A 27760-nucleotide genomic window follows, 5' to 3' on the forward strand; every position below is an offset into this window, starting at 1 on the left:
TGTTAAGTTTCCACAGAATTAAAATTAGAAAATTAACTTACTGCTGTATTCTGCAATTTGGCTAAATCTAACTTCGCTTGGCCCCAGCGTCTTGAATTCTAGCAATTATAGAATCAGTAGTACACACAAGGCAGCTGCTGTTGTGGGCTCAGGTCCCAAAAAAAGACATCCTTGTTTCATTCAGCTCAGTGATCCATAAACTACACAAAAAAAGTTGATAGTTAATTCATATTACTTAAACATGCATAAGGTGCATATCCTGAGGTACTGGAAATTAGAAATTTAAGGAAACAGAAGAGATTTTAAATGCTTCCTGGCAGGTGAAAGGGAGTGAAGGGTAGAGTGATGACGTTGCTGAAAAGCCATACATACTCCATCCAGTTCTTGTTTGTGGTGGAAAATGTTACTTCATTTGTTTAGTCTCTTGCAATAATTATTGTATTTCCAGTATGTGTCTCCTAGGTACTACCAAATTTGACAGTATTAGAAATGTTTGTGAAAGGTACTTGCAGTGAGACCAAGAACGCAAGTGAAGCATCTCCTTGTACTCCTGCCACTGTGGGTTCACTTTGTCCAACACATATCAGTTCAGTGAAGTTCAAATCCTGAAATTTGTGTAAAGGTGATGGGAGTGGGGAATTTACGTCCAGTTCTTTACCACTTGCACTTCTTTCACAGATGAGTGTTTTCTCGTTAATAGAATTTAGTACATGAAGAAATTATGTAATATTTTTAAATCATTTGAATAAATACTGCTTCCTGCAACTTTCTAATGTGAGCATAATCTACGCCATCATTTGAAGCCTGTGTGACTGAAGACTTTCAATAAAAAGAATTAATAATTGTAAAAAAACTTCATGAGTACTTGTGAAGCAGTCCCAAATCCCGCCACACCCCAATAGATGCAGATCTGAAGATGAGGGCTTTGTTATGCCTTTTTTTGTTGTTTACTACAAATTTGGAGAGTTAGTTTCCTCCAAAAGTCAAGGTTTAAGTATTGTCCTAGGTACTGAAATCTAATGTTGGAGAGCTGATATCCACAGCACTTCTCAGTGCCGCTTACGCTGATCTCATGACATTGCTGCTTGTGAGTTTTGTGCGTAGATTCCCCTTAAGGCCTTGAGGAAGTGTGAAGCTTGACTTCCGTAGACTGTTGCCAAATACAAATGTAGGTACCGTTCTGGCAGGGTGGTTCCAAGAGTGCAAGCACATTTTAGCTTAAGAGGTCTGTGTTTTGCTCCTACAAGGGACATAAGAACAGAAGGAATCTAGGGAAGAACTGTCCTCTTTTGAGCCCGGAACAGTGTTGGAGAAGTTTAAGTAGGTGAGAGTTATTCCTGGTTCAAACTAGATGAAAGCCTTTCAGCAGGTGATGTTGGCAGTTTTTTTGTCAAAAATTGACCCTCTGGAGCAGCTAAGGATATGTCTGTTTCTAGGCGCTAACCAAACTCAATGTTAGTCAGTAACTTCAGCCATAGCCCTATCAGTCCAACATCATCATCAGCAAATACAAAGATCGCCTAAACTCAGCCAGTTGAATCTACAGGGTGACAACCTTCGAATGGTCGTCAATGACTTCTCCCTCCTCCCCATCCTTAAATAACTCCAGTTGAGCGGAGCAATATCGTGACAGCTGTAAGAGTTTGAAAAGTTCTCAAATGACATGTGGGTGACGACTATTGTGAGGTGATTCTTCTCTATGTTTCCAGGCTTAACCCCCTCTTATTTCACCAAAATAATCTTCCAGAAAGAGACTTACTCACTATTAAAGAAATGGGCAACAGCACAAGTTTCTGCCCTTCATGGGTGTAAGGCGTCCATTCAAAATATTTTCTGGTTCAAAAGAAAATCCTGAAGAATTAAATATTTATTTTAAAAGGTCTGTAAAAAGTATATCTTACTATAAGGACACCACTTTTTCCTTGGGAACTTCCTTCTTGGTAGCTCCTCGGATTTTATCAACATTGATGGTTCTATCTTTTGAACCTATTCAAAAGTCTTTATTGCAGTATCTTTACTTGAAAATTGACTTTCTAACAACAAGTACCTAATCTTGTTGGGTTAGTGAGTTGCAGGCACTCTAAACAATTGAGTCTTGCAGAGTTTTTCATACAACTAGGGTGGTAATAAGAACTCACTTCTCTTTTCTGGAAGGTTGTATCAGAATTCCATATTCGCCTGGCAATCACTCTCCCTTTTCTTTGCCATCCCACTGTTCCTTACACTCTATGGCTGTTAGAAGGGCTCTTTATTTCTGTTTAAGTAACCCTAAGTCCTTAGGGACATTTACCCAAGTCTTCAACTACAGTCCTGTTCACCAAGTTCTGGCCACTTTAAAGCAGACAATTTCTAATAGGATTGTAGCCTTTTTGGTAAAAGAATATGTACAAAGGAGCCTCAGAGCCCTATTCACTAAAAGTAAAGCTGCCACTACACCCTAGCTGAGAAACATTCTTTTCATAGATATTTGTTAAGTGGCTTCTTGAAAATTGGGCAATACTTTCACAAGACAATAGGCTTGATTCAGACACGAAAAGTGACTCTAGTGTTTGTCAAGCTGCTAAGGGTAACCTTAATGGTTAACACCGTATTCAAGGTTCCTTCAGTTTTCTCATATTGGATACAGTTATGCCCAAGAGCTGTGATGTCCACAGTGGTTTATGAATGCTACTCTGTTCTTATGTTTATGACTATCGATGAAGATCCTACAATACAGAATAAATGGCTACTTACATAGTCCTAGTTCTGCATCATGTGTGTCTAGTGGTAGCATGCATCATCAATTGATTTATGTCTGCCTTAATTTGAATGAATGGTTGGTGAAAGCAAAGTGCCCTTTCCTGTTGCACAATCAAGTCCAGAGGGTGTTGCCTCTTCTGCATGCTCAGAGGTTTTTGGTAAGGACAAAGAAATGGGGTGTTACTCCTTTGCAGAATCTCACTTTCATTGGTGCAGTTTTGGAAATTGCCAGGATTTTTCACCGATAGAAATGGTGGTGTATATAATAATATTGATTTGTTAATGTGTTGATTCAGATGGTGAGATCAGTCCTCTGGTTGTTGGGTCTGATGGCTTGATGGGTATTTATGGTTACGTGGACTTGGTTCCTGCAGTGAGTTCTCACAAATTTAAATAACCAGTTTTATGATCACCTGTGGGATCTGCTTTCTGTATGCTTGTGGGTAAAGAGTGACCTCAGTTGATGGTTTCCCACCCAATCAATCAGGGTTGGTAAAGCGCAGCTGCTCACCCGTGAGGTCTCAAGGTGCTGGTGGGGAGGGGGCGACTGTTGAGTGCTGGGCTTAGCTGAAGAACCAGATCTTGAGGGCCTTCCTGAACTGGGGCAGTGTGGGATCTTGCTGGAGGTGGAGGGGGCAATTCACTTGTAGTCAGCCTCTTCAGGCTGTGGTGGCTTCAGGTGACTGTGGTGACAAATGCGTCTCTTTACCCCAGAGAACTTACATGGTGAATGTGCACAACAGTGTGATGTGTTTGTACTACGTGGTGAGTGTTTACATTAGGCTTTTGGAGTTGAGACCAGTGACGTTATCATTGATTGTTTTCTTTCAATACTTCAGGAGAAGTAAGTGTAGGTAGTGATGGACATCTGTATAGGAGGAGTCCTGTTTTTGGGCAATATACAGAAGAAATGGTGTGTCGTCAGCAGTTCATCATCTGAGCCTCCTGAATATGAAGTTGGATGTTTTCAAGAGGCACAGTTAGGAGATACAAGAGGATGTTTTATGCATTCTTTTTACCAAGTGGGGGTAGCCACAATAGACCTCGCAGCAGCTGAGAGCAACAGTTGCCAAGTGCACTGTATTATAGAGGATCTGAAAGGGGAGGATTCTCTGGGAGATGTTCTGATGGGACTTCATGCAAAAAGAACAACAGATGAACAGAATGCTGAACAATGACAAACATTCACCCCCAGTACAGAGATCTGGGCCTAATCCATCGTATTTTTGCAAACCATGCCATTCCAGTTTAGACCCAGCCATATGCAAATTTGTCTTGGACCTGCTCCCTATAGGAACAGTCTGCCAGGTCCGCCCTGGACCAGAAACAAGCATTCTGGAATCAATTTCAGGGTATCACCTCTCATCAGCCAGGCTAGCTTGACTCCAGTGGCATGGTGAGCATGGGACCGTGTCTGGGCATACCATTCCCACTTAGGGCAACAAATGCAAAAAGAACAATTGATGAACAAAATGCTGAACAATGTCAAACATTCACACCCAGTACAGAGATCTGGGCCTAAATCCTTCAAGCTTGTCTTTGCTTTTGCAGTGGTCCAGTTAATGTAGTGGAATACTAAAGTTTGTCAGCATAGAGCCTATGTGTTCTTGATGTTACCAGATAGGGTGACACACATGGTATTCTGTACCTCTTGGATAGAAGATGGACAGATCTTTGGCGTCTGCTGATGAGGGAGGATCTGTTATTCCAAACAAAAGGAGGGACCGTTTCTGCATCCGAATGTTGAGCCTCTGCTTTTTATTTCTAATAACTTGGGGTCAGCTCTATCCAGGTTTGCTTTTCCAGGGAAGGTGATGGATCTGATGTTGGTGGGAAAAAGGTCATTCACTGGTGTGAGATCAGATCTAGGACCAACTCATACTCCATTCGACAACTCCAGAAGCCTCTGCATCAGACTGGACAGCAAACCCAGATCAGCGCTGTCTCCTCCGCCTGCTTCTGAGTCTTCAAATGGCTACCCCTGAGCACAAGACACACCATCACACAGGCCATCATCACCAGTCGACTGGACTACGGAAACACTCTCTATTTGGGGATCGCTGCATACCTCCTCCAGAGGCTACAGACAATACAGAACGCCACAGCCAGACTCATCCTAGACCTCCCTTGATGTAACCACACCACCCTTCGCTTCAGAAGTCTCTAATGGCTCCCACTACAGAAGAGGTTCCAATTCAAACTGATGGCACATGCATACAAGGCACTACACAACCTCGGACCCACCTACATCAACCACTGCCTGAACTTCTACCAGCCAGGTAGTTACGCTCCACGTCCCTCTCACTTGCACACACACCCCCACATCCACCGTAGTATGAACGGAGTAAGCTCCTTCTCCTACCTCGCAGCAAAGACATGGACTAACCTCCCCCCACATCTCCAGACATCCCCTTCCTTACCGGAATTCTGAAAAGTGCAGAAGACCTGGCTTTTCATCTGAATCCCCCGGCCCCTGCTAGCATTTGGATACGCTCTCAGTCAAAAGTAACTCTTTACAAATCCACTGATTGAATGATGTATTACTGTTGTCGGAGTACCTGGTTCTGGTAAATGATTGGACACTTTGAAATCTGAGGTGGTAGATACTAAAATGTCCTATTTCGTTGATTGAAATCGGCCTCAGTTTATGTATGGTTAAATTAGTACAACAAACAATTGATGGACGGAATGCTGACAATGCAGACATTCTCCCCCAGTCAAGAGATCTGGGTTAAATCCATCGTTCTTTTGCCCACTACACCACCCCAGTTTAGACATGGCCATATGCAAATCAGTCTTGACCCTGTGCCTCATGGGAACAGTCCAGCCCGAACTGCCAAGCCATGTCTTCCCTGGACCGGAATCAAGCATCCTAGGACCGGTTTCTGGCTATCAGCCGTCATCAGCCAGGATAGCTTGACTCCAGTGGCGTAGTGAGCACGGGTCCCACGTCTGGGAATACCCATCCCACTTAGGGCGAAAAGCGTTACAACAAACAATTGATCGACGGAATGCTGACAATGCAGACATTCTCCCCCAGTCAAGAGATCTGGGTTAAATCCATCGTTCTTTTGCCCACTACACCACCCCAGTTTAGACATGGCCATATGCAAATCAGTCTTGACCCTGTGCCTCATGGGAACAGTCCAGCCCGAACTGCCAAGCCATGTCTTCCCTGGACCGGAATCAAGCATCCTAGGACCGGTTTCTGGCTATCAGCCGTCATCAGCCAGGATAGCTTGACTCCAGTGGCGTAGTGAGCACGGGTCCCACGTCTGGGAATACCCATCCCACTTAGGGCGAAAAGCGTTACAACAAACAATTGATGGACGGAATGCTGACAATGCAGACATTCTCCCCCAGTCAAGAGATCTGGGTTAAATCCATCGTTCTTTTGCCCACTACACCACCCCAGTTTAGACATGGCCATATGCAAATCAGTCTTGACCCTGTGCCTCATGGGAACAGTCCAGCCCGAACTGCCAAGCCATGTCTTCCCTGGACCGGAATCAAGCATCCTAGGATCGGTTTCTGGCTATCAGCCGTCATCAGCCAGGATAGCTTGACTCCAGTGGCGTAGTGAGCACGGGTCCCACGTCTGGGAATACCCATCCCACTTAGGGCAAAAAGCGATACAACAAACAATTGATGGACGGAATGCCGACAATGCAGACATTCTCCCCCAGTCAAGAGATAAATTATTAGGCAGCAATTTCTGCCTGTTTGTTTTCTCCTGATTTTTTTTACTGTTATACAGGTTGGCAATAATTTGATTTTGTTTAAGGGGTTAAAAAAATTAATTACCTCAATAGTCCTTTGTAATTTTCGAATGGTATTTTAATTTCGTTCTTACTTTTCTTATGGGGCAATTATTTGAGCCTCTTCGTTCTTGTAACCTGAAGTTTGTCTTTAAAAACTGCATTTCATATTGCTGTGACTGCAGTTAGGAAGATCTGTGAGCTTTGTGCTTTTTTGGTTGTCTCCATCTTTTAGAACAACAAGTCACTCATAGGGTTATAGCCTTATGTTTTTATCCCAGCATTTGTGAAAATAGGAAGACCAACTGCTTAAGCTTTGTCTGAGGAGAGTGGAATCATTAGCTCTAGAAGGATCAATATTTTAGTTAGCTTGATGAATTTTTTGTGTCTTTTCAGGGTGCATTACTTGGTAAACTTGTTTGAAGAAAAAATTGAATCCAGATGGATTTATTTGGTTGTGAAACTAGTTTACAAGTTGACTGGAAAGGCATCTCAGTAGGTTTTATAGTTCGTTTTGTTTGATGTGTTCGAGAAAAGACGATTTGTAAGAACATTAACTGTTCGGCCAGGCATTCTCTCGCCAGCCATTATTGTTTGGATGTTCTGTCAAGGAGGATTCACAATGTTGCTAAGTTGTGTGTTAAAGCTTTACGGTGTGATTCTGGTGATTAATTCAATCCTCCCCCTCAGGTTACGGCTTTGGGAGTATTTTACATAAGAAAGCTGCAGGGAACATTATCCATTAGAAGAAAATATTGCTTTTCTTTACTTAGGTTTTTTTCTGATGGATGTATATCTTCCACCGGGTTGTTACGGACCTCCTTTCTTCTGACTGAAGTGTATTATAGAGATTTCTGAATTGGTTTCCTCATCTGGATGTTAGGATAGGGAACAAATGGAACTGTGTCACTAGCATCCTGATGGTTGTATTATCAATGACATGGCCAGGCATGGAGCTAACTCTTGTGCCACCTAGTACAGTTGGGGAGTCATCTGTGATGTTCATATAATCAGCGGCGGCCGGTAAGGGTCGGAGGTAGGGGGGCTGGGTGAGGGAGGAGGGATAATGCAGGTATAAAAATAAAAATGTTCCTGCACGGCTTTTCCTCGCCACGTCTCTCCTCCACAGTCCTCCCTCGCTCGGCCTCATCAGGAAGCATCAACAGGCTCCCAGTCAACCAATCACAATGCTGCCTTAGCCGCTCAGACGCTGACTCGGTGCCTGGGCATGTTCTCCACGCAGGCTGTACTGCAGCCTGCATGGAGAGCATGCGAAGTGTGCAAGACTGTTTTGGGCGTACCGAGAGGGCCGGCCAAGCAGTTATTGCGCACTTAGGAGGGTGTTACTACTCCTCCCCTGCCCCCGCCCTCTCAAGCAAAGCTGCAGAAGAAAGAAAAAATAAAATGATAATAACACCAGTTATTATAATTTTATTTTCCCTTTGTTTCACTGCAAAAAAGCAGTGGGGCGACGCTCCTCCGCCTTAGCGGAGGAGCCGCCGCTGCACATAATGAAATTAGAGGTTGATAAGTATCTTTTTGAAATGTTAATGAAGGCAAGTAACTTGTTCATTTGTCCCTCTTGAATTGGTCACCAGTTGCCTGCCAGAGGCCAAAGGGGCCTGTTGTTGCACATTATACACACACAGGCATCAATGTTCCCTCTAATTATTTTCCTCTGTGTACGGAAATAATATGTTTGTGGGCACAATTTTCTTGACTGCATGAAGGACCAATAGTAATAATGATCCACTATGCAAATTATTGGGGTGAGCGAGCTATTAAATCTGAGGGGTGGTGGGAGATCTGGCTAGTAGAGGTAGGAGGCTGAAGAGGCCCATCGAAAATAATTGTCAAAACACAGTTAGCGAAAGAGAAGCAAATATGTTTATTGTTTAACATTGATCGAGTTCTGCAATTTGTATGCTTCCTGTGCCCCCCTGAAAGCCTGAACTGATTGGCATAGGGTTGCAAAATGTTTCTGGCGCTGAGTGGGGGACTATAGTGACCCATGGGTGGAGGTGGTTATTCTTGCAAAATTTAGAGCTAGATTCTGGTCCAGGCTGCAGCCCAGGCAATCCCCATCCAATTGGGAAAGTAGAGATAACAACAGGGTAAAGGCTACTTTTGGTTTTGGCACTTGAGTTGTTCATCTTGGTTTATTAAAGGGCACCTGGGTCGCACGCAACCACCCAACATCCCTCATGCCAGTAAAACAAGCGTGGCCAATAACATAAGTTATTTAGAGCAAGTCTACTAGGTCAAATTCCATATTATTACCACATAGTCTACTGCCTCAAGATATGTTACAATGAGATTGCACAGGGAAACAACTCTACTAATAGTCACAAGACCACCACAATGTGACTTTACCGCAGTGTACAATTGTAACCCCTTTCAAACGTCTTGCCTCGCACCAAATGTAAAAAAGTAATTCGCCTCTATAAACTCTAAACGCACGAACATTCAGTCTAATATATGAGTTCTCCAAAGGTTATACATTTTTTAGTAAAGTATGGTACTTGGTGGGGTAGTGGGAGAGGGACACTGCTAAACAACAGCAGTATATATTCCATTTGCGCCACATGGTGCTACTATTATCAAACAAGGGGCATGTGAGAAATTAAAGTAAATATTACTACAAAAGCTCAAACTGTCCTTGCCATTGTTGAATCCTTAAAATGCAGCCCATCTAATGTGCCAACTTCACTATGCTCCTTGTCGATCCACTTACATCCGTAAAATATCCATAGTAATTAGGAATGTTTTCAATAGGGATCAAGAGGTGTGGTTTATCTGTTGCATTATAAAATTTTCAAATCGCACACATAGTCCATGCACTCACTGGAAACATAACAAAGTGCAACATGTCAGTTTACCTTGCTCAATACCCCCATTCAATTGCAGAAAAAAACGTATTTGATTAATTAAATAAAGAACACATCAATAGATTACTACTTACAGAACATGAGGGTTATACTTCATGTGCAAACCCCAAATTTAAAATGTAGAATTGTGCTGATAAATATGTTAATAAATCCGTGAAAAAGCTTATTATTAGGTTCGGAACCTATACAAATCAAAGTTCCATTATCAATGTTCCCCAGTAAATAGTACAAGTAAAAATGATGCAACATAGGAAAAGATATCCTTTGAATTAGATTTTTACAGTACATCATTTAAGAGTCTACACACTTTAAATATATATACTTCATATTGCCACATGATGTATCTTGTTTTGTATAGTCTAAATAACATTTAGTTATTTAACAAATGTAGCAGGCAACGTTTTAATATTTGAGTCAGGTACTCTGAAGACAAAGCTTCATATTGCATTCTAAATAGAGGTGGGCGAGCCACTGAAGGCTCAAGCCTAAAGTCTGCTCTGGCTCAGCTCCAGGCCCTGTTGACACCTCAAACCCAAAACGAGCCATGGATTCACATGGCTTCTGCATGCCTCCTTTTCCTGTACCCTGGATTTGGCATTACAGCAGAGCTATCGACTGTGGAACTGGGGAACCAGGTTGGCGTCTCTGCGGCGTCGAATCATCATCCTGTGATTCTGAGCAGATCACTTAACCTCCCCATCTCTATATACAATAAATGGTGACCTTGTGTAATGGATCTGGTGCGCATGTAAAGCTCTAAAATACCTTCCAGTCGAATATATACTGTATAAACACTGAAGAAAATGCACAAAGAGATAAAAACAAATCCTTAACGTGAGCAAAGACAAATTTCTGTTAACTGGCCAGTTTGTAGAAAGTGAAACCAGAAAAACTGGATAAATCACGGCTTCCCTGCTTAAATAGTGTGATATTAGGCAAATGCTTTATTTCACCAAAACAATTTTTTCTTCATTATTGCATATGAAGATATTTTCAAATATGTGAGTTCAGAATACCAGTTGTACAAAAACCTATTGTGTTTTATTTAATACACTATAGTGTTGCTCTTTAGTAATCTGGACTAGTGCCAGGTTTACATCCCAATTGTCTTGCAGTTTACATCTAAATTGTCTTGTTTCATGGATCTTGAAGAGACAATTAATTATGGATTCCTCACCTTAGAATTTCCCCCAGGCGTCCGACTGGATCCGGAGAATTTTTTCTTCAGCACTACCCCTGCGCATCGGTGGGTGGCATTGGACGACCCCGCGTTCATCGTTGGTGTCGTGGTCAACGGAATGACATTGTGGTATCTACTTAGACGCCACCTCTGCACGCTGACGTCCGTTCTTGCTTTTTTCGCACCAGCCAGCGCAGATCGGGAGAGAGCGGTACCTCGAGTCACTTTTTTGATTCTCTTTTTGCGACTTTTTGTCGTCTTCTTTTCGACTCCTGGTACACACAGGGATTTCCCGTCCTCGAACTGGCTTCAAGGCTTGTGACTCCTGTCACAAGCTGATGTCGGTTACGGATCCACACCTTGTGTGCCTTTGGTGTTTGGAGTGCGACCATGACCTGAAGTCGTGCTCCGACTGCCGGGCCATGAACCTGAAGTCTTTGCAGAAGGGGTCCCGAAAACCTTCTCGAGGCTCCGCGCCGTTCGAGGTCACGATCAATAATGAGGTCGCGGGACCGGTTGCGGAGTCATCGCCACCACTCCTCGTCTAAGTCTTAGTCTAAGGGTAAATCGTAGCACAAAAAGAAGGCGAAGAAGCACCGTCGCTCTTCACGTTCTCCCTGTCCGTCGTCCGACGCGAGGCGGATAGCAGAAGGGAGTCGTCCGGCTCTGCCCGCGGATCCTGTTGGGTCGAACCTGGCTTCCCTCCATTCCCGGGAACCGGACCGACCCCAGCCCAATTTTGTAGCTTTTACGAAGCCCTCCATTTCATCTTTGGGCAGCCCGACTCTACTTGCGCGCCTCTGGGCCCCGCGGACTCGGCAGAGGGTTCTAGACCTTTGATGCCGGCGGCTTCGGCTCTGGCGCCGCAGGGATCCAGGCCTGGAGCCGTATCGGCGCCGGTTGACCTTGTGACACCTCCTCCGGCGCCGAATCCAGTGGCGACACTTCTGCCCCCTCCGCCAGTTGTGTCCCCGGCCGATGTTGACCCCAGCCTTCCGCTCGATGTGGACACGGAGCCGGACCGGCGTCGACCGACACCGATACCGGCACCGACCGGTACTTTTGTTCCACTGTTCTCCCCTGTGTTCCCTATTGCCCTGAGTGGCTACCAGAGGAGGGTGAGGAGGACTGAGAGAGGTCTGTGGACCCTTTGGCAGACCAGTTGGAGGAACCTGACTGGAGAGAGGAGTTGGGTGAGGCCAGTGGTCTGGACACCTCCCCAGACCTTTGTATGCTTTATCCCCCTACCGTGGCTACGGAGGAGTGTGCATCTTACGCAGTGGTGTTGCGTAGGAGGGCTGAGGCCTTAAACCTCGAGCTTCCTACGGTGGTGGTAGGACTAACCTCCTGACTGAGGTGCTTCAGCCGACAGCGGCCTCTTCGGAGCTCCTGCTGCCGTTTAAAGAGGCTCCTTACAGACATCCTTTTGGGCAGTTGGCCCAAGCCCAACACAGGGGCCCCTGTGGACAGGATGATTGTCCGACTCCACCGCCCGGTCCCTATTTTCCTCTCTCAGCATTCCACCCCGGAGAGCTTGGTGGTCCAATCCTCGAATTCCAATGGTGCATTCCCTACTGCACCACCTGATAGGGAATCCAAGAAGCTGGACCACCTTGAGAAGATGTTGTTTTCTTCCTCCAGCATAAGACTGCGGTCGGTGAACACCGCATGTCTCTTGGGCCGTTACTCCCAATCGGTGTGGGACTCGGTCACGCAGATGCTGCCACAGTTCCTGGAGGAGGTCCAGGCCATGCTCTCCCGTGCAGTTGCTGTAGGGAGAGAGACTGCGAAGTTCGCCATAAGATGTGGGCTGGACACTGCCGACTCACTAGGCAGGACGATTTCAACATCAGTAGCCCTGAGACGCTATGCTTGACTGAGGTCCACTGGCTTTTCGGGTGATGTCCAAGCAACACTTTTGTACCGCTTTGTTTGCCATAAGTTGGCAGGGTATGCTCAGACGTGAGTCCCTTGCTCACTTTGCCACTGGATTCAAGCAAGCCTGGCTGAAGACGGCTGAAATGCCAGAAACCGGTCCTAGGAAGCTTGTTTCCGGTCCAGGGAAGGCATGGCTTGGCAGTTCGGGCTGGACTGTTCCCATGAGGCACAGGGTCAGACTGATTTGCATATGGCCATGTCTGAACTGGGGTGGCAGAGTGGGCTAAAGAACGGTGATGGATCAAACCCAGATCTGTTGACTGGGTGTGAGTGTTTGATTGGTTCTGATGCTCCGTCCATCACCACCCCCTTTTGTACCGCTTTGTTTGCCATAAGTTGGCAGGGTATGCTCAGACGTGAGTCCCTTGCTCACTTTGCCACTGGATTCAAGCAAGCCTGGCTGAAGACGGCTGAAATGCCAGAAACCGGTCCTAGGAAGCTTGTTTCCGGTCCAGGGAAGGCATGGCTTGGCAGTTCGGGCTGGACTGTTCCCATGAGGCACAGGGTCAGACTGATTTGCATATGGCCATGTCTGAACTGGGGTGGCAGAGTGGGCTAAAGAACGGTGATGGATCAAACCCAGATCTGTTGACTGGGTGTGAGTGTTTGATTGGTTCTGATGCTCCGTCCATCACCACCCCCTTTTGTACCGCTTTGTTTGCCATAAGTTGGCAGGGTATGCTCAGACGTGAGTCCCTTGCTCACTTTGCCACTGGATTCAAGCAAGCCTGGCTGAAGACGGCTGAAATGCCAGAAACCGGTCCTAGGAAGCTTGTTTCCGGTCCAGGGAAGGCATGGCTTGGCAGTTCGGGCTGGACTGTTCCCATGAGGCACAGGGTCAGACTGATTTGCATATGGCCATGTCTGAACTGGGGTGGCAGAGTGGGCTAAAGAACGGTGATGGATCAAACCCAGATCTGTTGACTGGGTGTGAGTGTTTGATTGGTTCTGATGCTCCGTCCATCACCACCCCCTTTTGTACCGCTTTGTTTGCCATAAGTTGGCAGGGTATGCTCAGACGTGAGTCCCTTGCTCACTTTGCCACTGGATTCAAGCAAGCCTGGCTGAAGACGGCTGAAATGCCAGAAACCGGTCCTAGGAAGCTTGTTTCCGGTCCAGGGAAGGCATGGCTTGGCAGTTCGGGCTGGACTGTTCCCATGAGGCACAGGGTCAGACTGATTTGCATATGGCCATGTCTGAACTGGGGTGGCAGAGTGGGCTAAAGAACGGTGATGGATCAAACCCAGATCTGTTGACTGGGTGTGAGTGTTTGATTGGTTCTGATGCTCCGTCCATCACCACCCCCTTTTGTACCGCCAAGCAACACTTTTGGACATGCCCTTTGATGGCCGTCACTTGTTTGGCGACAAGCCAGACAATGCGCTCAAGCGCTTTAAGGACTCCAGGGCTACGGCCAGATCCTTGGGCCTCGCTTCCACCTCCTGCCCAGCAGAGTCTGCTTTTCACAAGGGGTGCCTCGCCACGTTCCGCCCAGAGCCACAGGCCTGTGCAAGCTGTCCAGCCTCTGTGCAGCCGGGGATGTGGGTCCCACCGTCGTGGGTCTGGGGGCCAGCAGGCGGGCCAGTCCACCAGCGCTCCCTCTACAGAAGCCTCCAGTGCCTCCTAGTCTGATCTTTCAGGGCCACCATTCACCAGTGGGTGACAGGATTCGCCATCACCTCCACCACTGGCTCAACATCATGTCGGACCGGTGGGTTTTGCAGATAGTCCGAAGGGGCTACTCCCTCCCCTTCGAGACTACCCCTCCCTCTATGCCACCTCAATTCCATTGCATGTTGGAGGATCACTTGGCCCTTCTCCAACAGGAAGTTACAGCTCTCTTGGCCAAGATAGCCATCAAGCTAGTTCCTGCCCCAGAAGTAGGTTGTGGTTGTTATTCCCACTACTTTCTGGTGTCCAAGAAGGACAAGGGCCTGTGTCCTATCTTGGATCTCTGGAACGTCAACTGCATTCCTCCGGAAGGAGAAGTTCAAAATGTTGACTCTGGCTCAGGTCCTCTCTGCCCTTGACCCTGGAGACTGGATCGTAGCGTTGGTCTTGCAGTATGCTTTTTTTCACATCCCTGCCCACCGGCATTAACTACCGTTCACGGTAGGCCACAAGCACTTTCAGTTTACTGTGCTCCCCTTTGGCCTTACCAGCTCCCCTCGGGTGTTCACAAATGTGATGGCGGTGGTCGTAGCTAATCTGCGCATATCAGGGGTTCCAGTCTTCTCCTATCTCGAAGACTGGCTGTTAGAGACAGGCTCCTGCATTCGCTGGGGTTCTCCCTCAACGTGCCGAGGTCTCACCTGATGCCCTCTCAGAAGCTCCTTTTCATAGGAGAGGTTCTGAACACAGCGCAGATTCAGGCTTATCCTCTCCAGCAGTGAGTCTGGGATATTCGGGCTATAATTCCGATCTTTCAGCCTCTAAATCAGTTTTCGGTCAGAAGACCCTGAGGCTAATGGGCCTCAAGGCCTCCTGTATCCTGCTGGTGGGCTATGCCAGGTGGCATATGCGGTCTTTGCAGTGGGACCTGAAGTTCCATTGGGCACAGCATCAGAGAAATCTTTCCGATTGCGTTCAGATCTCGTAGGGCTCTGGACACCAGTTGCAGTTGTTGCTCATGAACCAAGATTGGGTCGACGGCAGATGCCTCTCCCTTCGCCAACCTGAGTTCACAGTGGTGGCGGATGCATCACTTCTGGGGTGGTGCGGGCACAGCGGGGAGGCGGAGATCAGAGCCCTCTGGTCTCCGGCGGAGTCCAGGCTCCACATCAACCTTCTGGAGCTTCGGGTGATCCGTCTTGCACTGAAGGCATTCCTTCCTTCTGTCAAAGGGAGAGTAGTGCAAATGTTCTCAGACAACACCACTGCCAAGTGCTACTGCAACAAACGGGGCGGGTGGGGTTGTGGACCCTATGCCAAGAGGCACTTCGTCTCTGGAATTGGCTGGAACATCAGGGCATGTCCTTGGTGGTTCAACACCTGGCAGGTTCTCTGAACGCCAGGGCGGACGCACTTAGCTGCTGGTGCATGATGGATCACAAATGGCGTCTTCACTCGGAGGTGGTGCAAGGTCTCTTTCAGCAGTGGAGAGAGCCTTGGTTAGATCTATTTGCCACCAAAGAGAATGCACAATGTCAGCGATTCTGCTCGTTGGAATTTCCAAGGCAGCACTCGCTAGGTAACGCTTTTTGTCGCGAGTGGAGTTGGGGGTCTTCTATACGCCTTTCCGCCTATACCACTTCTGTCCTGAGTACTGAAGACGATCAAGCGCGACCGGGCCCAAGTCATTCTTGTGGCTCCCGACTGGGCACAAAGAGTCTGGTATCCTGAGCTTCTGCACATGGCCATCGATCCTCCGATCAGACTGACCCTTCGGGAGGATTGCAGAAGCAGGGGACCGTCCTCACCCGAACCTGTCCAGCCTCCACCTCCTCACGTGGAGATTGAGCGGCGACAGTTGACAGCTTTCGATCTTCCTCCCGAAGTCTCTAATGTTATCTTTGCAGTCAGGCGTCCCTGCACGAAAACGGTATACACCTGTAGATGGAACACATTTGTGGCATGATGCGCTGCAAAGGCAGTGGATCTCCTTACTGCACCCCTTTCTGAGGTTCTCCTCTTCCTTTTTTCTTTGGCCCAGCAGGGCTCTGCTCTGGGCACCTTGAAAGACTATCTTTTGACCATCTCGGCCTTTCTTCGGCTTACTGATCAGCCATCTCTTTTCAAGTTCCCCATTGTAAATTGCTTCCTTAAGGGAATTACTCACTTGTTTCCTCCACTTTCATAATGCCCCAGTAGGACTTGAGCCTGGTTCTTGCCTACCTTATGTGCGCTTCTTTCGAGCCGCTGCATAACTGTCGTCTCAGACTTAACTCTTAAGATTGCCTTTTTGGTTGCCATCACCTCTGCTCGCAGGGTGAGCGAACTTCAGGCTCTTTCTTCCAAACCTCCATTTCTGGCTTTTCATCCAGACAAAGTTGTCCTTCGCACTAGGTCTTCTTTCCTTCCCAAAGTGGTTACCTCTTTCCACATAGGACAGACCATCACTTTGCCCACCTTCTTTCCACCCCAGTATCCTTCCGATGCCACCCACCAATGCGCAGGGGTACTGCCGAAGAAAAAATTCTCCGAATCGAGTCTGACGCCTGGGGGGGGGGGGGGGTAATTCTAAGGTGAGGAATCCATAATTAATCTATGTCTCCTACAGATAAATCGTTACAGACGGTAAGTAACTTGTTCTTCATTTATAGATCATTTGTAAAAACTATCCCTACAGACAGTGCTCATCACCTGCAATCACCACTTTGTTTTTTGGGGAATTCAATACCAAGCGTACTTAGCGCCAGGAGGCGCCAACGTGGAATCTTGTCGCCAGGCGGCACATGAAAGCGGCCTTGGGCTCCCGCAATGCGGGATGCGCACTGATGTGCCCGCGCCGCGCCCGGGCGGGCCTGTCTGCTCCCGTCTGCCGCAGAACAAGGCAGGGCAGGGCCACCCCCCTTGGTCTGAATATTTGGTTACCATTAAAGGAAGCCACAGTGGAACTTTAGTGGGGTGAGAACCTTAAACAATTAACAGTACTGAGCTGGTGGTGAGACTTTAAGATTAACTAATTAATTTGTGTCTGCCCACTATATTGGTGAGCTTTGGAGAATGTTAACCGGACTTCCAACTCTCAGCTGGAACGAGGCATTGTACCGGAGGGAGTGGGGGAGAGCTTCAAAATAAAACAACCCATTGTAATCAAAGACTCATCGGCAGACATAGCTCACCCGGATATGGGTTAGAGGTTACATAATCGACAAGACCGCCGGAAATTAATTGAGGACGGGAGGGAATACCCGACATGATGTCAATGTGCAATTTCTCTTCACCTAACCTGGGAAATTATAAATTGACTGTAAACTTTGTTATGCATTTTTACACTGCGGCAATGTATGATAATTTACAAGTTAACAGATATGCATATATGTCACTTTTGTAATTTTAAATTAAAAAAATTATTTAAAAAAAACATTGGTGAGCGTTCCCTACTGCTGTGGTTGCAAGGAGGATCTGCAAACGGCAGCTGTGAGCAGTAAGATACCGGAACTGATCTTCCTTAACTCATTTTTTTATAAACATTTCTTGTTTTTTTAAATGAGTTTTTAGGATTTAGGGTTCAGCTAAATTGTGTTTACATTTTTGTTAAACGTCCCCATTGATTCTACGGCGAATATCCAGTGACAATTAGTATTTTTAACCTGTTCTTAATATATTTCTATTTGTGAATTTTATATTCGTATTGTAGCCCACTGAACATAGCTCTTTTTTACTTTGCACTAGGCACTTTGAATCTAATTCCCGGCCCCTAGCACTTTGCGCTGCACTGTACTGCTCTAGTAGTGAATCTGCCTTCTGTATAAGTACGCCATATCTGCTACATTGCGTCTAGTCCTTTGTTTTGTGTTTCTGTTGAGGGGGTGGTGGGACCTTGTCTCTTGTTCTCGATTTACCCTTTTGGTTGTACCCTGTGCCTTAGAAAGCTGCTAAACACAAAACAAGAAATGGGTAAAAGGAAGGCCATGGGACAGCCACTGGGTATTAATAGGCCACTTATTGTGGTTTGCTATGAGACAATGGATAGGATTGAGACCGTCCTAGCAGAATGCCAGGACATAGTCAGTTCTGACCCACCAAGCTCTTCTTCCTTCAGCGATAGCCCCATTGGCGCAGCAAACGCCTCTGGTTTAATGTTTGCTACCTCACCTGAACCGCCCCCCAGCTAAAAAAAATAGCAAAGCAGATCCCATTGATGTTTAATAAGCACAACAAAAGGCGTAGCAAGGCCCTAGATGCTGGACCCCCTGGATTTATGACTGCTACCTAACCTGAAAATCCCCCAGTGGGAATATCAGTTTAACAGATTCCACAAATATTCAAAAAGCATCATAAGAAGCGTAGCAAGGCCCTAAATACTGACTTTCTTGGAGTTCGGTCGAGTGGTTCAACCAGTCAACCTGAAGCTGACCTAAAGAGAGTACACAGTATAACATTGACTGTTAACGTTGAGTGCCAAAATAGATTTGATGCCCTCGAAGTAGACGAAGAAGGGGTGGGGGAGGAGGAGGAGGAAGTGGGTGGTGTCGATCCTACAGACCCTGTAAAGGCAAGCAAAATCACTATTGGTGAAATCCAGTCATTAAAAGATTTAATTGAATCTTTGAGAGATGAGGTATCTTCCCTCAAAGTGAAGGTCACCACTTTGCTGGAAAGGGCCGACGGTGGGCTTCGGTTGGCCCCAGAAACCAAGCCATCTTCAGAGAATAGGGCTGCTAATGGAGCTAATGGAGCAGAAGCATGTAGTATGGTCAATACAAACACAAATTGTACCCAAGACCCTATGCGAATAGGATATATCCAGTCTTTGCCATACATCACTGGGGATTGTAACCCCCAAGACACTATAAGGAAAACCCAGAGAAACACCCCGGGCCCTACACAAGGTAAGGACATAGAGGAGAGGTGGTTCTGGATGAAGGAAACGCATATATGCGAGACCATGGGAGGGCCCCAGTCAGTGGGACTGTATGGGATAGTGTCTATGTGAGACCTAGGATAAGGGAAAACTCTGCGGAAATCTACCTCACTAAAGTCCCTAACTCCCTTCCAGGAGCTTTGAAAACCAGGAGTCGCTCAAGAACAAGGTCAGCTATTGCTTCAGGGTTACCCGACCATGCTACTCGATCATTAGGGAAGATATAAAATCGGTAAGAAGACTCCCTATGCAGAGGTCAATGTGGGATATGATTGAGATTAGCTTCTATGATGCTGGTATTATTACTGGTCTACTGTAGATTGATTCACGTACAGTCCCCCCAGAAAACTCCTGCATCTCTATCAGATCTAGACCCCCTGCTGGAGCCCCCCCCGGCCCCCTATTGACACCTACTGCTGAAACCTGTACTAGATAGCTTTTTCCTACAAATGGGCTAGCGCCAATAGGGTTGCCCACATCACATACGGGTGTCTTGAGAGGGTATAGTTGACCTTTGCATGAGGCGCAGACAACACCTGCAAACAGATGAGGATCCCCAAGTCCCCTGGTGATGCCACGCACTAGTTCCTGCCCCCCCAATAGTAATCCCGCCATCATGTGTTGTAGCTACTGAGCCTGAGGTGAACAGTGAGATCGTTCCCTCTGTGGGGAAACAGGGCTGCGACTGTGCCATCCCTGGGGAGTGTAGAAGGCATAGAAGGGGGAGTTTTGGTAAACCACTCTTCAAGGATACTTGTATGGAATGTGGCTGGGATCTCCAAGCTAATGGTGGAATCAGAATGGTGTTCCTTTGTTGATCCCTTTGATTTAGTTTTCTTCCAAGAAACCTGGAGCCTCCAATGTCCGCACAGAAGTGGTTTTTCCTTCTATGCCATTAATGCTATAAGAAAAGAGCTGGGTAGACCCTCGGTAGAGCAAGCAGGATGGCTGAAAATTGGCCTAGGGGCTAAAGTTAAAACTCCTGCACGTGGACTCTCAGGATATACTTGCACTAGAGCTAGGTCAAAAATTAGGATGTTTAATGTCTATAACAGAGGAAACTAACACATTGTGCATCCAACAATAAATTGGGCGGCACAAATTGAGAAGGTGAAGATGCATCTTATACATCAGACCGCTAATATTACTAAAATTCACAGGAAAATACTATCAAGACAGCTTGCACCCACTCTGGAAATTTATCACACAAAAGTACTAGGTGGTGCCCTCTATGGGGCCGAACTGTGGGGCACAGGTTTGACAATTGCCTGTCCAAAATCAAAAATCGCTTACTTAGATTCCTGGTAGACCTATCTGCTAGCACCCCGCTGGTGCCTCTATTCTTGTATCTTGCACAAAGGCAGCTGGCACACAAAGTAAGCTATAAACTCCTGATGTTTTGGCACAGGCTGTGGACTGTGGATGAACCTTTGCCATACCGGGAGCCCCTCTCTGAGCTATTAAAGTCTTCATCGATCACCTCGATTCCCTGGTTTAGAGTACTAAAAGAACTACTGGGAGGCTTGGGATGGAGGGGTTCTTGTCTGACCCAGATAGCCTGGCAACTGTATCCAGATTGAAGCTGAAGGAAAGGTTTAGGTATGTAATATTATTGCAAGTCCTGACAAAGGCAGAAGGCCGTTTGTGAGAAGTTGGCCTGGTATATGCTGTTCACTAGTTCTAGTGACCACCTTGTACCATGCCAAGCAACCCTTATGGTGTGGTTGTAAGTCAACCTTTTTGGACTAGCTGCCCTAGTGGTAGCGTAGGCTAAGCAGTCTTTGAGGCTAAACTCGTGATGCGTGTTAAGCAAGCTGTTTTACCAATAGTAACCCCCTTTTATACCAATGAAAGGACACCACACAGATATATATTCAAAATATATATGTATTTATTTCTCAAAGTAACCCCTAGTCTCTTTATGAGCACAGGAGCACAAATCGTCAAACAAGATTATCACAGAATACACAGAAGTTGCACTTTATATGGATAGGCCCTGGTGGCCACTCGAACCATATACTAAAATAGTGGTATAAGTACCACGAACAGAAAAGGAAAAAGGCCTAGGGCCTCTAGAATCGCTGGGCCTACAAGGAGCTAACGTCAGTTAGTGACCAGGAGGTCCACGGGTGGCGTGTGCAGAGCAAATAGTCACACGCGTGCTCCCATAGGTTTCAATGGGTGCGTAAAAAGTACAAAGTTACTGCAAAAGGAATCTTCCGGATGACCTAGGAACTTAAGATTTGGAACACAGGCACTAGAGATGTAATACTACACTTGGGCACAGGAGTGCCAGCTTTACCTCACCCACAGGAAGCGGGTGCATAGGCCTCGAAGTGCGTCGGGTTTCTTCTATCGGTTCCGTGGGGCCTGTAGACAAAAGTGCTGCAGGCGGTCGGTCAGGAGGAGATGCAGTGGATCCAAGAGTGGATCGGAGATGTTGAAGACCTGTAAGCAGAGGGGACAGTGTTCACAGTCACTAGCCAGTGACCAGCGTGGCACCAGGTGGGTACCAGGCGATGTCGGGTGCAAACAGGAAGGAAGGTGTAGCTTGACTCTGCAGCCACGTGGTCCCTGAAGGTCGACGACGTCCAGGAGTCGAGTCACGAGCTGTCCCACGCCGGCTCTCGCTGTCGGCGGTGTCGGCGACTTGATCGAAGCAACCAAGCCTTGGCAAAAGCAATTGTTGTGGGCAAGGAGTTTAAGCTGATGGTTCTGACCAGCAAGGTCAGAGGAACTGCTCCTTTGGAGGGGAGCAAGGGCCAGTCTGGAGCAACCAGACCAGCGGTGTTTGTCGTAGATTTCGTCGCCAAGATGGCCACTAGCCAGCGGGCCAGCAACCGGTTAGGCGCGTCGAGTGGCAAAATGCAGAAGGGCCCCACGCAGATCGTGGAGATGCTGGAGGGCTCACCTTTGGTGCAGATGCTGCTCGAGGGTTGGGCTTCTCAGGACCCAAAGCACAACTTGGAGGGTGCCTCGGTTGTTGCACTGGTCAGCTTGTCGTAGTCGTTTCAAGATGGCTGGCTCCACGTGTCTCGGTGCCTCCACGGGTCTCCTCTTTGCAGGGACTGTGGATCGGGCGGTGAGAGGTCTGGAGGTCCAGGTCTTGTCAGTCTCTGGGCTCGGGCTCCGGCGGGAGGCGGCGGCAAAGCAGACGTTGATTCGCTGGATGGTGCTTGCGTTAGCAAGGTGGTCACTCCCTGACCACAGGGGAGATTTCCTTCAGTCTTCTGTGCAGCAGAATGTCGAAGTTCCCGTCTTCTTCTTAGTTTCAAGTTGATTCCAGGATGTCTGAAGTCTTAGGACACAGCTCCTACCTTTAAGCGGATTCTAGGGGCCGGACTACCTGCTAGGTCCCTCCCTATGGGTGGGACCAGGAAGGGGGGTGGTTACACCCCCAATCCTTTGTCCAGCTCGCCCCAGGCCCGGGACTGGTGTGCCCCAGGACCGGTTTGAACTGGCATATGCACCGAGGCTCCTTGTGAGCCACAGGCATGTCTGGTTTCTTTCAAGCCCTACCTGACCAATACACAAAATCCTGTCTGGGGTGGTGCACGCACCTCCCCTGGCAGGAAACCCTCTGTCCACACCTCCCAAGCTGGAAGGACTCCCAGCAGCAGGAGGGCAGACTTGTGTCTGTGGTGGCAGCATCCATTTTGTGGAGCTGAGGCTATGTCTGATTTTACCCGGGTTTCAGGTACTGTACATGTCGTGTCCCTCTAGAAGGGTGGAATGCTAACCCCGTCGCCAGAATTGGCGAGGGGTTAGTATTCCAATTCGTATGACACCTTACTCGACATGTTTTGATAAAGCCAAACCAAAGATAGCATTTAACCGCGAGGTTCATAATGCACTTAAGAGTATATGGTATGACGATATCTGGAAACAGTAGAAGGAAGTTGTTCCGACCACTGCAGACAGGCTCAGCTCATGCCAGAGCACCATCTCACATGGAACCAAGCACTCTGCCTTCAGGATTGTTAAGGCCTGCCATAGGAGTGACTTATAGGTTACCAGGTGTCCCATTTAAGGTTAGGTATAGGTATACTACACCTAAGTAAGAGGTGATTACACCAACTTACCCCAGCTGAGTGATCAGCCAGTTGTGTCAAATTGTTAGGCCAAGCCTGGGGTGGCATAATACATGCTGCAGCCCTTGGCAGGCCTTGGGTACACCAATGCCCTGGGTACCTAGTGTACACTGGTACAGGGGCTGACAGGGTGATCCACTTCCAATTGGGTATGTACCTAGGGTACATGGAGTCCATTTTAAAGAGAGAACAGCCAGGCTGAGATCCTGAATAGCAGGATCTCAGGCCAACTAAGTCGAAAAACCAGCTAGACACTAGGCAAAAAATTTGGGGGTAACCATAGTCAGATATCCACCTTCCTACACAACCCCCCCAAACGAAGGGAGATAAGGCTGACCTTGACCAGGTAAGCCTATATTGCCCAAGTGGCCATATAAGGAGGAACCAGCACTGGCCTGGTTACCCCCTGTCTCATGGTCCACTAAGCAATCCCTCACCCTAAGGGTATCAGAGGGTCTCCACCATAGGGAATCTCTACCTTTGGTGTGTCTTGGCAAAGTAAAAGGCTGGTGTTGAGATGGAGTACTGAAGTGAGTGTCCTCAAAGTGAGGCCTCAGCTTCCTCCAATCCCCCTCCACCATGGATGCCTTTCTTTCCTTAACTGAGTTGCACTGTGCTCTCAGGGTCAGCCTCTGGCTACCTAAAGCTGGAGGCTGGGTCCCTTTTGTGGGCTTACTGGAGGGACAGGTCAGGTCTGGGGCCCTAAGGTCCCATGTTTGCCTGTACCCAACAGAATCCCTCTGGGGGAGGTCCCTAACTACCTGTAAAGGAGATCCCTCAGGAATGTTTTTACCCATCACCTGACTAGGGCTACTAGCCAGGCAATCCTCATTCTTTTGATGGGGGGGTTCTTGTGGACAGGGGCCCTCTTGGGGTCCACTGGCCTCCCTGACCTCTGCAGCCCTGGGCTGACTGAGGCAGGGTAGAGAGAGGCAGGCTACCTGCACCAGACTGGGTCCCACCTTGGAAGGGGCCACTGACATCAGAGGCTCTGCCAGGCCAGGCCTGGCTACCTCTGGGGCAGTTCCTTCACAAGGGGCGAGGTCAGATCCCTGAGGAGGCTGACCTTTTCCTAATGTCTGGGGAGAGGGAGACTTTTCTTCCTCCCCACTACTCTCAGTTTGTGTGGAGTGATCCATTGTTTCAGGCTTCACTACCTCTATGTCAGTCTGAGTATAGGCTGAGACCATTACAGCCTTGCCAACCTTTTCAGGGGGGCACTCAGTTTGTGTTTGAGCTGTGACTGTCACAGCTCTGCCAGTCTCTACAGGGAAGTCTGTCTGTGCCTGGGCTGTGGCTACCACTGCCCTTCCAACCTTTTCAGGGAGGAAATCTATTTGGACAGGGGTTGTGAATGGCACAACCCCCCTACCCTTTTGTGACAGGCCTACCATTTTAGAATGGGTGTCTTGTTCAACTCCAGCCCAAGCTGAGAGTTCTAAGTCATTCCCCAGTAAGCAGTCTACAGGCAAGGTTGGGGACACTGCCACCCTTTTAGGGCCAGTGACACCTCCCCAGCTGAGACATACCTCTGCCATGGGATGACTGTTCTGTTTGCCATCAATGTTGGTCACCTGGTAGGAGAAACCAGGCAAAAGCTGCTCAGAGGGAACTAGCCAATGGGCCACCATTGTGATGCTAGCTCCAGTGTCTCTGTAGGCCTCAGCTTTTGTACCATTGATGTAGGGCTCCTGTCTGTACCTACCCAAAGTGTTGGGACAGGCAGTGAAGTTGGCAAACCCCATGCCACCATCACAGACAAGAGTATCTGCTGCAGGGGAATTGGCTAAGCCAGGGTCCCCTTGTGTTCCCCAAGTAAACACACCCAAATTTTTGGGGGCACTCCCACCACCTGGGGGATTACTGCTGACAGTAATAGGTGGTGTGACAGGAGTAATTGGAGGAACAGTTTTGTGTTTAGCCCTTGGGCAACCGCTGTCAGTTTTCCAATGCCCAGGAGTTTTACACTCATGGCAGTAGGGCTTTTTAGCTGTGGTAGAGGAGGGAGCTGGGGACCCACCACCCTGTGTGGAGTTTTGGGGCCCTGAGGAAGGTTTCTCTTTTTCTTTATCCCCACCCTTCTCTTGAGGCTTGGTGGTATCTTTCTTTTGGTCACCACCCTGGTTTTTAGGCCTGATCCTGGTCCTGACCCATTTATCTGCCCTCTTTCCCAATTCTTGGGGAGAGGTCAAATCTGAGTCTACCAGGTGTTGATGGAGAAGCTGGTTTTGACAATTACTTAAAATCTGCTCTCTCATCATCAAATTGTACAATCCTGTATAATCAGACACCTTACTTCCCAGCAACCAACCCTCCAAAGCCTTAGTGGCACATTCCACATATTCAGACCAGTCCTGAGTCTGTGTCTTCTGGGTGTCTCTGAACATTAACCTGTACTGTTCAGTGGTTAAGCCTAACCCATCAACTAGGACACTCTTCAGGACTCTGTAATTTCTGACATCCTCTTCTCTAACAGTGAGGAGTCTATCTCTGCCTCTCCCCTCAAAGGAGAGCCATAAGATTGCTGCCCACTGGTCTTCAGGAACCTGCTGCACTTTGCAGGCTCTCTCAAGAGCAGTCATCCATTTGTGGATGTCATCCCCACTTTTGTAGGGGGGCACAATCTTGGACAGGTTCCTATTGTCAAAGACCCTATCTTTGTCCCTAGGGACATTGCTGCCACCAGTGGGTATAGACCCACTCTCTCTAGGTTGCCTAGCCTTCCTCAGTTTTTCTTCCATCAGGGCTACTTCTAGCTCCTGCTTCCTGATCCTCAGCTGGGCTTCCTGCATTCTGGCCTCATGTTCCCTCCTCTGAGGGGTGGTCATCCTTCTCCTGGAGTGACCTTGAGAGCCTCTAGAGCCATGGGAAGCATTGGAGTCACCTGAGCGATTCCTTTGCCTTCCAAGCCCTGTGTTAAGTCCACTGGGGAGATCCAGTGGGGTGAACCCACTGTCAGTCCCCAATAGCCTTGGTTTAGCTGGGCCAAGTATAACACTTGGCACTGGGCTAGTTCTCCCTTCATCCTCACCACTGTCTGTATCCCCCTCACTTTCCTCCTCTGTAGTATGGTTTTCATCTAAGGGATGGCTATTGGAAAGGGGTACCTCAGTGGCATCTTCAGAAGGGGGGCCTCCTGTTCCTGTCCCTAAGGGGGCTAACTGGGAAGCTCTCTTGAGCTCTCTTTGATTCTCATCATCTTGCAAGAGTGCTCTGAGCACAGCAGAGGTAGGGTTCTTGGGCTGTTTAAGGCCTCTAAGAGTTGCCAACTGCCTGAGCTCATTCTGATTAAGGGTAGCAAAGATGGATGGTGCCCTCGGGGGGTCACTCTCAACAGAGATGGGTACAGTGGACCCCTCTGCCCCAGCCATTGCTCTTAAGTGTGGGTGGATGTGTTGCAATCTACCTACACTTGGGTTTACCTACTAAACCTATCTAGTAGTTGTAGTCAGGGTGTGCTACTCCCTTTGCTCTACAACAACTAAGTTCAGTAGAACTTAAGTATATCTAATCTTGTTTTATATGTACCTACAGGTACCTATGTGATCTTTCAATTGGTAACCAAGAGATTACAATGGTAAAACACAGCAAGCTCAAATCCAACCGCTGCTCACCAATGTGAGAAGTTGGCCTGGTATATGCTGTTCACTAGTTCTAGTGACCACCTTGTACCATGCCAAGCAACCCTTATGGTGTGGTTGTAAGTCAACCTTTTTGGACTAGCTGCCCTAGTGGTAGCGTAGGCTAAGCAGTCTTTGAGGCTAAACTCGTGATGCGTGTTAAGCAAGCTGTTTTACCAATAGTAACCCCCTTTTATACCAATGAAAGGACACCACACAGATATATATTCAAAATATATATGTATTTATTTCTCAAAGTAACCCCTAGTCTCTTTATGAGCACAGGAGCACAAATCGTCAAACAAGATTATCACAGAATACACAGAAGTTGCACTTTATATGGATAGGCCCTGGTGGCCACTCGAACCATATACTAAAATAGTGGTATAAGTACCACGAACAGAAAAGGAAAAAGGCCTAGGGCCTCTAGAATCGCTGGGCCTACAAGGAGCTAACGTCAGTTAGTGACCAGGAGGTCCACGGGTGGCGTGTGCAGAGCAAATAGTCACACGCGTGCTCCCATAGGTTTCAATGGGTGCGTAAAAAGTACAAAGTTACTGCAAAAGGAATCTTCCGGATGACCTAGGAACTTAAGATTTGGAACACAGGCACTAGAGATGTAATACTACACTTGGGCACAGGAGTGCCAGCTTTACCTCACCCACAGGAAGCGGGTGCATAGGCCTCGAAGTGCGTCGGGTTTCTTCTATCGGTTCCGTGGGGCCTGTAGACAAAAGTGCTGCAGGCGGTCGGTCAGGAGGAGATGCAGTGGATCCAAGAGTGGATCGGAGATGTTGAAGACCTGTAAGCAGAGGGGACAGTGTTCACAGTCACTAGCCAGTGACCAGCGTGGCACCAGGTGGGTACCAGGCGATGTCGGGTGCAAACAGGAAGGAAGGTGTAGCTTGACTCTGCAGCCACGTGGTCCCTGAAGGTCGACGACGTCCAGGAGTCGAGTCACGAGCTGTCCCACGCCGGCTCTCGCTGTCGGCGGTGTCGGCGACTTGATCGAAGCAA

General features: G+C 47.8%; 1 protein-coding gene across 2 annotated transcripts in view; it reads left to right on the forward strand.

The window, feature by feature from the left end:
- Nucleotides 1-27760, forward strand: part of TCHP (trichoplein keratin filament binding) — a 413518-nt gene that overhangs the window by 178016 nt on the left and 207742 nt on the right. The window lies entirely within an intron of this gene.

Source organism: Triturus cristatus, chromosome 11, assembly GCF_964204655.1.
Source record: "Triturus cristatus chromosome 11, aTriCri1.1, whole genome shotgun sequence".
NCBI classification, from domain to species: Eukaryota; Metazoa; Chordata; class Amphibia; order Caudata; family Salamandridae; genus Triturus; species Triturus cristatus.